This window comes from Lichenostomus cassidix, unplaced genomic scaffold (assembly GCF_008360975.1).
Source record: "Lichenostomus cassidix isolate B80296 unplaced genomic scaffold, HeHo_3.0 HiC_scaffold_643, whole genome shotgun sequence".
In the NCBI taxonomy this organism is placed as follows: Eukaryota; Metazoa; Chordata; class Aves; order Passeriformes; family Meliphagidae; genus Lichenostomus; species Lichenostomus cassidix.
The window spans coordinates 12,965-28,598 of NW_028147914.1; positions in this window are offsets into that span (position 1 = coordinate 12,965).

Genomic DNA, 15,634 nt, shown 5'->3' on the forward strand with positions numbered 1-15,634 from the left:
AGCCCTCCAAGTCCACCTCCACGCCACTTACTTTCTACACACCACAGGGCAATCCAGCTCTCCAGCACGGACGCTCCAAGTCCACTTCCAGGTCACTTACTTTATACAGATCCCAGGAAAACCAGGTCTCCATCACGGGCCCTCCAAGTCCACTTCCACGTCACTTATTTTGTACAGTTCCCAGGAAAAACCAGATCACCATCACAGACCCTTCAAGTCCACCTCCACGCCACTTACTTTCTACAGACCGCGGGGCAAACCAGGTCTCCAGCACGAATGCTCCAAGTCCACTTCCAGGTCACTTGCTTTCTACGGACCGCGGGGCAATCCAGTTCTCCAGCATGGACGCCCCAAGTCCACTTCCAGGTCACTTCATTTGTACAGATCCCAGAAAACACCAGGTCTCCATCACAGGCCCTCCAACTCCACCTCCACGCCACTTACTTTCTACAGACCGCGGGGCAATCCAGGTCTCCAGCACGAATACTCCAGGTCCACTTCCAGGTCACTTACTTTCTACGGACCGCGGGGAAATCCAGGTCTCCAGCACGGACGCTCCAAGTCCACTTCCAGGATACTTCCTTTGTACAGATCCCACGAAAAACCAGGTCTCCAGCACGGGCCCTCCAAGTCCACTTCCAGGTCACTTACCTTGTTCAGATCCCAGGAAAAAACAGATCTCCATCACAGGCCCTCCAAGTCTACCTCCACGCCACTTATTTTCCACAGACCGCGGGGAAATCCAGGTCTCCAGCACGGACGCTCCAACTCCACTTCCAGGTCACTTATCTTGTACAGATCCCAGGAAAAACCAGGTCTCCATCACAGGCCCTCCAAGTCCACCTCCATGCCACTTACTTTGTACACATCCCAGGATAACACAGATCTCCATCATGGGCCCTCCAAGTCCACTTCCAGGTCACTTACTTTGTACAGATCCCAGAAAAACCAGGTCTCCATCACGGGCCCTCCAAGTCCACTTCCAGGTCACTTACTTTGTACAGATCCCAGGAAAAACCAGACCACCATCACAGGCCCTCCACGTCCACCTCCACGCCACTTACTTTCTACAGACCGCGGGGCAATCCAGGTCTCCAGCACGAATACTCCAGGTCCACTTCCAGGTCACTTACTTTCTACGGACCGCGGGGAAATCCAGGTCTCCAGCACGGACGCTCCAAGTCCACTTCCAGTTCTCTTACCTTGTACAGATCCCAGGAAAAACAGATCTCCATCACAGGCCCTCCAAGTCCACCTCCACGCCACTTACTTTCTACAGATCCCAGAAAAAAACAGGTCTCCATCACAGGCACTCCAAGTCCACTTCCAGGTCACTTACTTTGTACAGATCCCAGCAAAAAACAGGTCTCCATCACAGGCCCTCCAAGTCCACTTCCAGGTCACTTATTTGTACAAATCCCAGGAAAAACCAGGTCTCCATCACAGGCCCTCCAAGTCCACCTCCACGCCACTTACTTTCTACGTACCGCGGGGCAATCCAGGTCTCCAGCATGGACGCGCCAAGTCCACTTCCAGGTCACTTACTTTGTACAGATCCCAGGAAAAAACAGGTCTCCAGCACGGATGCTCCAAGTCCACTTCCAGGTCACTTACTTTGTACAGATCCCAGAAAAAACCAGGTCTCCAGCATGGATGCTCCAAGTCCACTTCCAGGTCACTTACTTTGTACAGATCCCAGAAAAAACCAGGTCTCCATCACAGACCCTCCAAGTCCACTTCCAGGTCACTTCCTTTGTACAGAGCCCAGGAAAAAACAGGTCTCCATCACAGGCCCTCCAAGTCCACTTCCAGGTCACTTCCTTTGTACAGATCCCAGGAAAAAACAGATCTCCATCACGGGCCCTCCAAGTCCACTTCCAAGTTACTTACTTTGTACAGATCCCAGGAAAAAACAGGTCTCCATCACAGGCCCTCCACCTCCACTTCCACGTCACTTACTTTGTACAGATCCCAGGAAAAACCAGATCGCCATCACAGGCCCTCCAAGTCCACCTCCACGCCACTTACTTTCTACAGATCCCAGAAAAAAACAGGTCTCCATCACAGGCCCTCCAAGTCCACTTCCAAGTCACTTACTTTGTACAGATCCCAGGAAAAACCAGGTCTCCATCACGGGCCCTCCAAGTCCACTTCCAGGTCACTTACTTTGTACAGATCCCAGAAAAAACCAGGTCTCCATCACGGTCGCTCCAACTCCACTTCCATGTCACTTACTTTGTACAGATCCCAGGAAAAAACAGGTCTCCAGCACAGGCCTTCCAAGTCCACTTCCAGCTCACTTACTTAGTACAGATCCCAGGAAAAACCAGGTCTCCATCACAGGCCCTCCAAGTCCACCTCCATGCCACTTACTTACTACAGACCGCGGGGCAATCCAGGACTCCAGCATGGACGCTCCAAGTCCACTTCCAGGTCACTTACTTTGTACAGATCCCAGGAAAAACAGGTCTGCATCACAGGCCTTCCAAGTCCACTTCCAGGTCACTTACTTTGTACAGATCCCAGGAAAACACAGGTCTCCATCACGGGCCCTCCAAGTCCACTTCCACGTCACTTACTTTGTACAGATCCCAGAAAAAACCAGATGAACATCACAGGCTCTCCAAGTCCACCTCCACGCCACTTACTTTCTACAGACCACGGGGCAATCCAGGTCTCCAGCACGGACGCTCCAAGTCCACTTCCAGGTCACTTACTTTCTACGGACCGCGGGGCAATCCAGGTCTCCAGCACGGACGCTCCAAGTCCACTTCCAGGTCACTTACTTTCTACATATCCCGGAAAAAACCAGGACTCCATCACAGGCCCTCCAAGTCCACTTCCAGATCACTGACATTGTACAGATCCCAGAAAAAAACAGGTCTCCATCACAGACCCTCCAAGTGCACCTCCACGCCACTTACTTTCTACGGACCGCGGGGCAATCCAGGTCTCCAGCACGGACGCTCCAAGTCCACTTCCACGTCACTTACTTTGTACAGATCCCACAAAAAAACAGGTCTCCATCACAGGCACTCCAAGTCCACTTCCAGCTAACTTACTTTGTACAGATCCCAGGAAAAACCAGGTCTCCATCACGGGCCCTCCAAGTCCACTTCAAGGTCACTTACTTTGTACAGATCCCAGGAAAAAACAGGTCTCCAGCACAAGCCCTCAAAGTCCTCTTCCAGGTCACTTACTCTATACAGATCCCAGGAAAAACCAGGTCTCCAGCACAGGCCCTCCAAGTCCACTTCCACGTCACTAACTTTCTACAGATCCCAGGAAAAAGCAGGTCTCCATCACAGGCCCTCCAAGTCCACTTCCACGTCACTTACTTAGTACAGATCCCAGGAAAAACCAGCTCTCCATCACAGGCCCTCCAAATCCACTTCCAAGTCACTTACTTTGTACACATCCCAGGAAAAACCACCTCTCCCGCACGGACAATCCAAGTCCACTTCCAGGTCACTTACTTTGTACAGATCCCGGGAAAAACCAGATCTCCATCACAGGCCCTCCAAATCCACTTCCACATCACTTACTTTGTACAGATTCCAGGAAAAAACAGGTCTCCATCACAGGCCCTCCAAGTCCACTTCCACGTCACTTACTATGTACAGATCCCACAAAAAAACAGGTCTCCATCACAGGCCCTCCAACTCCACTTCCAGGTCACTAACTTTGCACAGATCCCAGACAAAAACAGGTCTCCATCACAGGCCCTCCAAGTCCACCTCCACGCCACTTACTTTCTACAGACCGCGGGGCAATCCAGGTCTCCAGCATGGACGCTCCAAGTCCACTTCCAGGTCACTTACCTTATACAGATCCCAGGAAAAACCAGGTCTCCATCACAGGCCCTCCAAGTCCACTTCCAGGTCACTTAGTTTGTACACATCCCAGGAAAACACAGATATCCATCACGGGCCCTCCAAGTCCACTTCCAGATCACTTGCTTTGTACAGATCCCACAAAAAAGCAGGTCTCCATCACAGGCCCTCCAAGTCCACTTCCAGGTCACTTACTTTGCACAGATCCCAGGAAAAACCAGATCTCCATCACGGGCCCTCCAAGTCCACTTCCAGGTCACTTCCTTTGTACAGATCCCAGGAAAAAACAGGTCTCCATCACAGGCCCTCCAAGTCCACTTCCACGTCACTTACTTTGTACAGATCCCAGAAAAAAACAGGTCTCCATCACAGGCACTCCAAGTCCACTTCCAGGTCACTTACTTTGCACAGATCCCAGGAAAAACCAGGTCTCCATCACAGGCCCTCCAAGTCCACCGCCACGCCACTTACTTTCTACAGACCGCGAGGCAATCCAGGTCTCCAGCACGGACGCTCCAAGTCCACTTCCAGATCACTTACCATGCACAGATCCCAGGAAAAAACAGATCTCCATCACAGGCCCTCCAAGTCCACCTCCACGCCACTTACTTTCTACAGACCGCGGGGCAATCCAGGACTCCAGCACGGACGCTCCAAGTCCACTTCCAGGTCACTTACTTTGTACAGAGCCCAGGAAAAAACAGGTCTCCATCACAGGCCCTCCAACTCCATTTCCAGGTAACTTACTTTGTACAGATCCCAGGAAAACACAGGTCTCCATCACGGGCCCTCCAAGTCCACTTCCACGTCACTTACTTGGTACAGATCCCAGAAAAAACCAGATGAACATCACAGGCTCTCCAAGTCCACCTCCACGCCACTTACTTTCTACAGACCACGGGGCAATCCAGGTCTCCACCACGGACGCTCCAAGTCCACTTCCAGGTCACTTACTTTCTACGGACCGCGGGGCAATCCAGGTCTCCAGCATGGACGCCCCAAGTCCACCTCCAGGTCACTTACTTTGTACAGATCCCAGGAAAAAACAGGTCTCCATCACAGGCCCTCCAAGTCCACTTTCAGGTCACTTACTTTGTACAGATCCCAGGAAAAAACAGATCTCCATCACAGGCCCTCCAAGTCCACCTCCACGCCATTTACTTTCTACAGACCGCGGGGCAATCCAGTTCTCCAGCATGGACGCTCCAAGTCCACTCCCAGGTCACTTATTTGTACAAATCCCAGGAAAAACCAGGTCTCCATCACAGGCCCTCCAAGTCCACCTCCACGCCACTTATTTTCCACAGACCGCGCGGAAATCCAGGTCTCCAGCACGGACGCTCCAAGTCCACTTCCACGTGACTTACTTTGTATAGATCCCAGGAAAAACCAGGTCTCCATCACAGGCCCTCCAAGTCCACTTCCAGGTCACTTCCTTTGTACATATCCCAAAAAAAACCAGGTCTCCATCACAGGCCCTCCAAGTCCACTTCCAGGTCACTTACTTTGTACAGATCCCAGGAAAAACCAGGTCTCCATCACAGGCCCTCCAAGTCCACTTCCAGGTCACTTACTTTGTACAGATCCCAGGAAAAAACCAGGTCTCCATCACAGGCCCTCCAAGTCCACTTCCAAGTCACTTACATTGTACGGATCCCAGGAAAAAACAGGTCTCCATCACGGACGCTCCAAGCCCACTTCCAAGTCACTTACTTTGTACAGATCCCAGGAAAAAACAGGTCTCCATCACGGTCGCTCCAACTCCACTTCCAGGTCACTTACTTTGTACGGATCCCAAAAAAACAGGTCTCTATCACAGGCCCTCCAAGTCCACTTCCAAGTCACTTACTTTGTACAGATCCCAGGAAAAAACAGATCTCCATCACGGGCCCTCCAAGTCCACTTCCAGGTTACTTACTTTGTACAGATCCCAGGAAAAAACAGGTCTCCATCACAGGCCCTCCACCTCCACTTCCACGTCACTTACTTTGTACAGATCCCAGGAAAAACCAGATCGCCATCACAGGCCCTCCAAGTCCACCTCCACGCCACTTACTTTCTACAGATCCCAGAAAAAAACAGGTCTCCATCACAGGCCCTCCAAGTCCACTTCCAAGTCACTTACTTTGTACAGATCCCAGGAAAAACAGGTCTCCATCACGGGCCCTCCAAGTCCACTTCCAGGTCACTTACTTTGTACAGATCCCAGAAAAAACCAGGTCTCCATCACGGTCGCTCCAACTCCACTTCCATGTCACTTACTTTGTACAGATCCCAGGAAAAAACAGGTCTCCAGCACAGGCCCTCCAAGTCCACTTCCAGCTCACTTACTTAGTACAGATCCCAGGAAAAACCAGGTCTCCATCACAGGCCCTCCAAGTCCACCTCCATGCCACTTACTTACTACAGACCGCGGGGCAATCCAGGACTCCAGCATGGACGCTCCAAGTCCACTTCCAGGTCACTTACTTTGTACAGATCCCAGGAAAAACAGGTCTGCATCACAGGCCCTCCAAGTCCACCTCCACGCCACTTATTTTCCACAGACCGCGCGGAAATCCAGGTCTCCAGCACGGACGCTCCAAGTCCACTTCCACGTGACTTACTTTGTATAGATCCCAGGAAAAACCAGGTCTCCATCACAGGCCCTCCAAGTCCACTTCCAGGTCACTTCCTTTGTACATATCCCAAAAAAAACCAGGTCTCCATCACAGGCCCTCCAAGTCCACTTCCAGGTCACTTACTTTGTACAGATCCCAGGAAAAACCAGGTCTCCATCACAGGCCCTCCAAGTCGACTTCCACGTCACTTACTTTCTACAGATCCCACAAAAAAACAGGTCTCCATCACAGGCCCTCCAACTCCACTTCCAGGTCACTTACTTTGCACAGATCCCAGACAAAAAAAGGTCTCCATCACAGTCCCTCCACGTCCACCTCCACGCCACTTACTTTCTACGGACCGCGGGGCAATCCAGCTCTCCAGCACGGACGCTCCAAGTCCACTTCCAGGTCACTTACTTTGTACAGATCCCAGAAAAAACCAGATCTCCATCACAGGCCCTCCAAGTCCACGCCACTTACTTTCCACAGACCGCAGGGATGTCCAGGTCTCCAGCACGGACGCTCCAAGTCCACTTCCAGGTCACTTACCTTGTACAGATCCCACGAAAAACCAGGTCTCCATCACAGGCCCTCCAAGTCCACTTCCACGTCACTTACTTTGTACAGATCCCAAAAAACAACAGGTCTCCATCACAGACCCTCCAAGTCCACCTCCACGTCACTTCCTTTCTACAGACCACGGGGCAATCCAGGTCTCCAGCAAAGGCCCTCCAAGTCCACTTCAAGGTCACTTAATTCCTACAGATCCCAGAAAAAAACAGGTCTCCATCACAGGCCCTCCAAGTCCACCTCCACACCACTTACTTTCTACAGATCCCAGAAAAAACCAGATCTCCATCACAGGCCCACCAAGTCCACTTCCAGGTCACTTACTTTGTACAGATCCCAGAAAAACACAGGTCTCCATCACAGGCCCTCCAAATCCACTTCAAGGTCACTTATTTGTACAAATCCCAGGAAAAACCAGGTCTCCATCACAGGCCCTCCAAGTCCACCGCCACGCCACTTACTTTCTACGGACCGCGAGGCAATCCAGGTCTCCATCACAGGCCCTCCAAGTCCACTTCCAGGTCACTTACTTTCTACAGATCCCGGAAAAAACCAGGACTCCATCACAGGCCCTCCAAGTCCACTTCCAGATCACTGACATTGTACAGATCCCAGAAAAAAACAGGTCTCCATCACAGACCCTCCAAGAGCACCTCCACGCCACTTACTTTCTACGGACCGCGGGGCAATCCAGGTCTCCAGCACGGACGCTCCAAGTCCACTTCCAGCTAACTTACTTTGTACAGATCCCAGGAAAAACCAGGTCTCCATCACGGGCCCTCCAAGTCCACTTCAAGGTCACTTACTTTGTACAGATCCCAGGAAAAAACAGGTCTCCAGCACAAGCCCTCAAAGTCCTCTTCCAGGTCACTTACTCTATACAGATCCCAGGAAAAACCAGGTCTCCAGCACAGGCCCTCCAAGTCCACTTCCACGTCACTAACTTTCTACAGATCCCAGGAAAAACCAGCTCTCCATCACAGGCCCTCCAAGTCCACTTTCAGGTCACTTACTTTGTACAGATCCCAGGAAAAAACAGATCTCCATCACAGGCCCTCCAAGTCCACCTCCACGCCATTTACTTTCTACAGACCGCGGGGCAATCCAGTTCTCCAGCATGGACGCTCCAAGTCCACTCCCAGGTCACTTACTTTGTACAGATCCCAGGAAAAACCAGGTCTCCATCACAGGCCCTCCAAGTCCACCTCCACGCCACTTATTTTCCACAGACCGCGCGGAAATCCAGGTCTCCAGCACGGACGCTCCAAGTCCACTTCCAAGTCACTTACTTTGTATAGATCCCAGGAAAAACCAGGTCTCCATCACAGGCCCTCCAAGTCCACTTCCAGGTCACTTACTTTGTACATATCCCAAAAAAAACCAGGTCTCCATCACAGGCCCTCCAAGTCCACTTCCAGGTCACTTACTTTGTACAGATCCCAGGAAAAACCAGGTCTCCATCACAGGCCCTCCAAGTCCACTTCCAGGTCACTTACTTTGTACAGATCCCAGGAAAAAACCAGGTCTCCATCACAGGCCCTCCAAGTCCACTTCCAAGTCACTTACATTGTACGGATCCCAGGAAAAAACAGGTCTCCATCACGGACGCTCCAAGCCCACTTCCAAGTCACTTACTTTGTACAGATCCCAGGAAAAAACAGGTCTCCATCACGGTCGCTCCAACTCCACTTCCAGGTCACTTACTTTGTACGGATACCAAAAAAACAGGTCTCTATCACAGGCCCTCCAAGTCCACTTCCAAGTCACTTACTTTGTACAGATCCCAGGAAAAAACAGATCTCCATCACGGGCCCTCCAAGTCCACTTCCAGGTTACTTACTTTGTACAGATCCCAGGAAAAAACAGGTCTCCATCACAGGCCCTCCACCTCCACTTCCACGTCACTTACTTTGTACAGATCCCAGGAAAAACCAGATCGCCATCACAGGCCCTCCAAGTCCACCTCCACGCCACTTACTTTCTACAGATCCCAGAAAAAAACAGGTCTCCATCACAGGCCCTCCAAGTCCACTTCCAAGTCACTTACTTTGTACAGATCCCAGGAAAAACCAGGTCTCCATCACGGGCCCTCCAAGTCCACTTCCAGGTCACTTACTTTGTACAGATCCCAGAAAAAACCAGGTCTCCATCACGGTCGCTCCAACTCCACTTCCATGTCACTTACTTTGTACAGATCCCAGGAAAAAACAGGTCTCCAGCACAGGCCCTCCAAGTCCACCTCCATGCCACTTACTTACTACAGACCGCGGGGCAATCCAGGACTCCAGCATGGACGCTCCAAGTCCACTTCCAGGTCACTTACTTTGTACAGATCCCAGGAAAAACAGGTCTGCATCACAGGCCCTCCAAGTCCACCTCCACGCCACTTATTTTCCACAGACCGCGCGGAAATCCAGGTCTCCAGCACGGACGCTCCAAGTCCACTTCCACGTGACTTACTTTGTATAGATCCCAGGAAAAACCAGGTCTCCATCACAGGCCCTCCAAGTCCACTTCCAGGTCACTTCCTTTGTACATATCCCAAAAAAAACCAGGTCTCCATCACAGGCCCTCCAAGTCCACTTCCAGGTCACTTACTTTGTACAGATCCCAGGAAAAACCAGGTCTCCATCACAGGCCCTCCAAGTCGACTTCCACGTCACTTACTTTCTACAGATCCCAGGAAAAAACAGGTCTCCATCACAGGCCCTCCAACTCCACTTCCAGGTCACTTACTTTGCACAGATCCCAGACAAAAAAAGGTCTCCATCACAGTCCCTCCACGTCCACCTCCACGCCACTTACTTTCTACGGACCGCGGGGCAATCCAGCTCTCCAGCACGGACGCTCCAAGTCCACTTCCAGGTCACTTACTTTGTACAGATCCCAGAAAAAACCAGATCTCCATCACAGGCCCTCCAAGTCCACGCCACTTACTTTCCACAGACCGCAGGGATGTCCAGGTCTCCAGCACGGACGCTCCAAGTCCACTTCCAGGTCACTTACCTTGTACAGATCCCACGAAAAACCAGGTCTCCATCACAGGCCCTCCAAGTCCACTTCCACGTCACTTACTTTGTACAGATCCCAAAAAACAACAGGTCTCCATCACAGACCCTCCAAGTCCACCTCCACGTCACTTCCTTTCTACAGACCACGGGGCAATCCAGGTCTCCAGCAAAGGCCCTCCAAGTCCACTTCAAGGTCACTTAATTCCTACAGATCCCAGAAAAAAACAGGTCTCCATCACAGGCCCTCCAAGTCCACCTCCACACCACTTACTTTCTACAGATCCCAGAAAAAACCAGATCTCCATCACAGGCCCACCAAGTCCACTTCCAGGTCACTTACTTTGTACAGATCCCAGAAAAACACAGGTCTCCATCACAGGCCCTCCAAATCCACTTCAAGGTCACTTATTTGTACAAATCCCAGGAAAAACCAGGTCTCCATCACAGGCCCTCCAAGTCCACCGCCACGCCACTTACTTTCTACGGACCGCGAGGCAATCCAGGTCTCCATCACAGGCCCTCCAAGTCCACTTCCAGGTCACTTACTTTCTACAGATCCCGGAAAAAACCAGGACTCCATCACAGGCCCTCCAAGTCCACTTCCAGATCACTGACATTGTACAGATCCCAGAAAAAAACAGGTCTCCATCACAGACCCTCCAAGAGCACCTCCACGCCACTTACTTTCTACGGACCGCGGGGCAATCCAGGTCTCCAGCACGGACGCTCCAAGTCCACTTCCAGCTAACTTACTTTGTACAGATCCCAGGAAAAACCAGGTCTCCATCACGGGCCCTCCAAGTCCACTTCAAGGTCACTTACTTTGTACAGATCCCAGGAAAAAACAGGTCTCCAGCACAAGCCCTCAAAGTCCTCTTCCAGGTCACTTACTCTATACAGATCCCAGGAAAAACCAGGTCTCCAGCACAGGCCCTCCAAGTCCACTTCCACGTCACTAACTTTCTACAGATCCCAGGAAAAAGCAGGTCTCCATCACAGGCCCTCCAAGTCCACTTCCACGTCACTTACTTAGTACAGATCCCAGGAAAAACCAGCTCTCCATCACAGGCCCTCCAAATCCACTTCCAAGTCACTTACTTTGTACACATCCCAGGAAAAACCACCTCTCCCGCACGGACAATCCAAGTCCACTTCCAGGTCACTCACTTTGTACAGATCCCGGGAAAAACCAGATCTCCATCACAGGCCCTCCAAATCCACTTCCACGTCACTTACTTTGTACAGATTCCAGGAAAAAACAGGTCTCCATCACAGGCCCTCCAAGTCCACTTCCACGTCACTTACTATGTACAGATCCCACAAAAAAACAGGTCTCCATCACAGGCCCTCCAACTCCACTTCCAGGTCACTAACTTTGCACAGATCCCAGACAAAAACAGGTCTCCATCACAGTCCCTCCACGTCCACCTCCACGCCACTTACGTTCTACGGACCGCGGGGCAATCCAGGTCTCCAGCATGGATGCCCCAAGTCCACTTCCAGGTCACTTACTTTGTACAGATCCCAGAAAACAATAGGTCTCCATCACAGGCCCTCCAAGTCCACCTCCACGCCACTTACTTTCTACAGACCGCGGGGCAATCCAGGTCTCCAGCATGGACGCTCCAAGTCCACTTACAGGACACTTACTTTCTACAGATCCCAGGAAAAATCAGGTCTCCCTCACAGGCCCTCCAAGTCCACTTCCAGGTCACTTACCTTGTACAGATCCCAGGAAAAACCAGGCCTCCATCACAGGCCCTCCAAGTCCACCTCCACGCCACTTACTTTCTACAGACCGCGGGGAAATCCAGGTCTCCAGCATGGACGCTCCAAGTCCACTTCCAGGTCACTTACCTTATACAGATCCCAGGAAAAACCAGGTCTCCATCACAGGCCCTCCAAGTCCACTTCCAGGTCACTTAGTTTGTACACATCCCAGGAAAACACAGATATCCATCACGGGCTCTCGAAGTCCACTTCCAGATCACTTGCTTTGTACAGATCCCAGGAAAAAACAGGTCTCCATCACAGGCCCTCCAAGTCCACTTCCAGGTCACTTACTTTCTACAGATCCCACAAAAAAGCAGGTCTCCATCACAGGCCCTCCAAGTCCACTTCCAGGTCACTTCCTTTGTACAGATCCCACAAAAAAACAGGTCTCCATCACAGGCCCTCCAAGTCCACTTCCACGTCACTTACTTTGTACAGATCCCAGAAAAAAACAGGTCTCCATCACAGGCCCTCCAAGTCCACTTCCAGGTCACTTACTTTGTACAGATCCCAGGAAAAAACAGGTCTCCATCACGGGCCCTCCAAGTCCACTTCCAGGTCACTTACTTTGTACAGATCCCAGGAAAAAACAGGTCTCCATCACAGGCCCTCCAAGTCCACTTCCACGTCACTTACTTTGTACAGATCCCAGAAAAAAACAGGTCTCCATCACAGGCACTCCAAGTCCACTTCCAGGTCACTTACTTTGCACAGATCCCAGAAAAAAACACATCTCCATCACAGGCCCTCCAAATCCAATTCCACGTCACTTACTTTGTACACAACCCAGGAAAAACCAGGTCTCCATCACAGGCCCTCCAAGTCCACCTCCACGCCACTTACTTTCTACAGACCGCGAGGCAATCCAGGTCTCCAGCACGGGCGCTCCAAGTCCAATTCCAGATCACTTACCATGCACAGATCCCAGGAAAAAACAGATCTCCATCACAGGCCCTCCAAGTCCACCTCCACGCCACTTACTTTCTACAGACCGCGGGGCAATCCAGGACTCCAGCACGGACGCTCCAAGTCCACTTCCAGGTCACTTACTTTGTACAGAGCCCAGGAAAAAACAGGTCTCCATCACAGGCCCTCCAACTCCACTTCCAGGTCACTTACTTTGTACACATCCCAGGAAAACACAGATCTCCATCACAGGCCCTCCAACTCCACTTCCAGGTCACTTACTTTGTACACATCCCAGGAAAACACAGATCTCCATCACGGGCCCTCCAAGTCCACTTCCAGGTCACTTGCTTTGTACACATCCCAGGAAAAAACAGGTCTCCATCACAGCCCCTCCAAGTCCACTTCCAATTCACTTTCGTTGTTCACATCACAGGAAAAACCACGTCTCCACCACGGACTCTCAAAGTCCACTTCCAAGTCACTTACTCTGTACACATCCCACGAAAAACCAGGTCTCCAGCATGTACACTCCAAGTCCACTTCTACGTCACTTACGTTGTACACATCCCACGAAAGAGCAGCTCCCCATCACAGGCCCTCCAAGTCCACCTCCACGCCACTTACTATGTACACACCGCGGAGCAAGCCAGGACTCCAGCACGGACACTCCAAGTCCACTTCCAGGTCACTTACTTGGTACAGATCCCAGGAAAAACCAGCTCTCCATCACAGACCCTCCAACTCCACCTCCACGTAACTTACTTTCTACAGACCGCGGGGAAATCCAGGTTTCCAGCATCAACGCTCCAAGTCCACTTCCACATCACTTACTTTGCACAGAGCCCAGAAAAACCTGGTCTCCATCACACGCCCTCCAACTCCACTTCCAGTTCACTTACTTTGTACACATCCCAGGAAAAAGCCAGGTCTCCATCACAAACGCTCCAAGTCCACTTCCAGGTCACTTCCTTTGTAAAGATCCCAGGAAAAAACACATCTACAGCACAAGGCCTCCAAGTCCACTTCCAGGACACTTACTATGTACACATCCACGAAAAAACCACGTCTCCATCACAGGCCCTCCAAGTCCACTTCCAGGTCACTTACTTTATAAAGATCCCAGGAAAAAACAGGTCTCCAGCACCGGCCTTCCAAGTCCACTTCCACGTCACTTATTTGTACACATCCGGGAAAAAAACAGGTCTCCATCACGGGCCCTCCAAGTCCACTTCCACGTCACTTACTTTGTACAGATGCCAAAAAAACCTGATCTCCATCACAGGCACTCCAAGTCCACTTCCAGGTCACTTACTTTGTACAGATCCCAGGAAAAAACAGGTCTCCATCACAGGCCCTCCAAGTCCATTTCCACGTCACTTACTTTGTACACATCCCAGGAAAAACCAGGTCTCCATCACAGGCCCTCCAAGTCCACCTCCACGCCACTTACTTTCTACACACCACAGGGCAATCCAGCTCTCCAGCACGGACGCTCCAAGTCCAACTTCCAGGTCACTTACTTTATACAGATCCCAGGAAAACCAGGTCTCCATCACGGGCCCTCCAAGTCCACTTCCACGTCACTTATTTTGTACAGTTCCCAGGAAAAACCAGATCACCATCACAGACCCTTCAAGTCCACCTCCACGCCACTTACTTTCTACAGACCGCGGGGCAAACCAGGTCTCCAGCACGAATGCTCCAAGTCCACTTCCAGGTCACTTGCTTTCTACGGACCGCGGGGCAATCCAGTTCTCCAGCATGGACGCCCCAAGTCCACTTCCAGGTCACTTCATTTGTACAGATCCCAGAAAACACCAGGTCTCCATCACAGGCCCTCCAACTCCACCTCCACGCCACTTACTTTCTACAGACCGCGGGGCAATCCAGGTCTCCAGCACGGACACTCCAAGTCCACTTCCAGGATACTTCCTTTGTACAGATCCCACGAAAAACCAGGTCTCCAGCACGGGCCCTCCAAGTCCACTTCCAGGTCACTTACCTTGTTCAGATCCCAGGAAAAAACAGATCTCCATCACAGGCCCTCCAAGTCTACCTCCACGCCACTTATTTTCCACAGACCGCGGGGAAATCCAGGTCTCCAGCACGGACGCTCCAACTCCACTTCCAGGTCACTTATCTTGTACAGATCCCAGGAAAAACCAGGTCTCCATCACAGGCCCTCCAAGTCCACCTCCATGCCACTTACTTTGTACACATCCCAGGATAACACAGATCTCCATCATGGGCCCTCCAAGTCCACTTCCAGGTCACTTACTTTGTACAGATCCCAGAAAAACCAGGTCTCCATCACGGGCCCTCCAAGTCCACTTCCAGGTCACTTACTTTGTACAGATCCCAGGAAAAACCAGATCACCATCACAGGCCCTCCAAGTCCACCTCCACGCCACTTACTTTCTACAGACCGCGGGGCAATCCAGGTCTCCAGCACGAATACTCCAGGTCCACTTCCAGGTCACTTACTTTCTACGGACCGCGGGGAAATCCAGGTCTCCAGCACGGACGCTCCAAGTCCACTTCCAGTTCTCTTACCTTGTACAGATCCCAGGAAAAACAGATCTCCATCACAGGCCCTCCAAGTCCACCTCCACGCCACTTACTTTCCACAGACCGCGGGGAAATCCAGGTCTCCAGCACGGACCCTCCAACTCCACTTCCACGTCACTTACTTTGTACAGATCCCAGGAAAAACCAGGTCTGCATCACAGGCCCTCCAAGTCCACTTCCAGGTCACTTACTTTGTACAGATCCCAGAAAAAACCAGGTCTCCATCACAGGCACTCCAAGTCCACTTCCAGGTCACTTACTTTGTACAGATCCCAGCAAAAAACAGGTCTCCATCACAGGCCCTCCAAGTCCACTTCCAGGTCACTTATTTGTACAAATCCCAGGAAAAACCAGGTCTCCATCACAG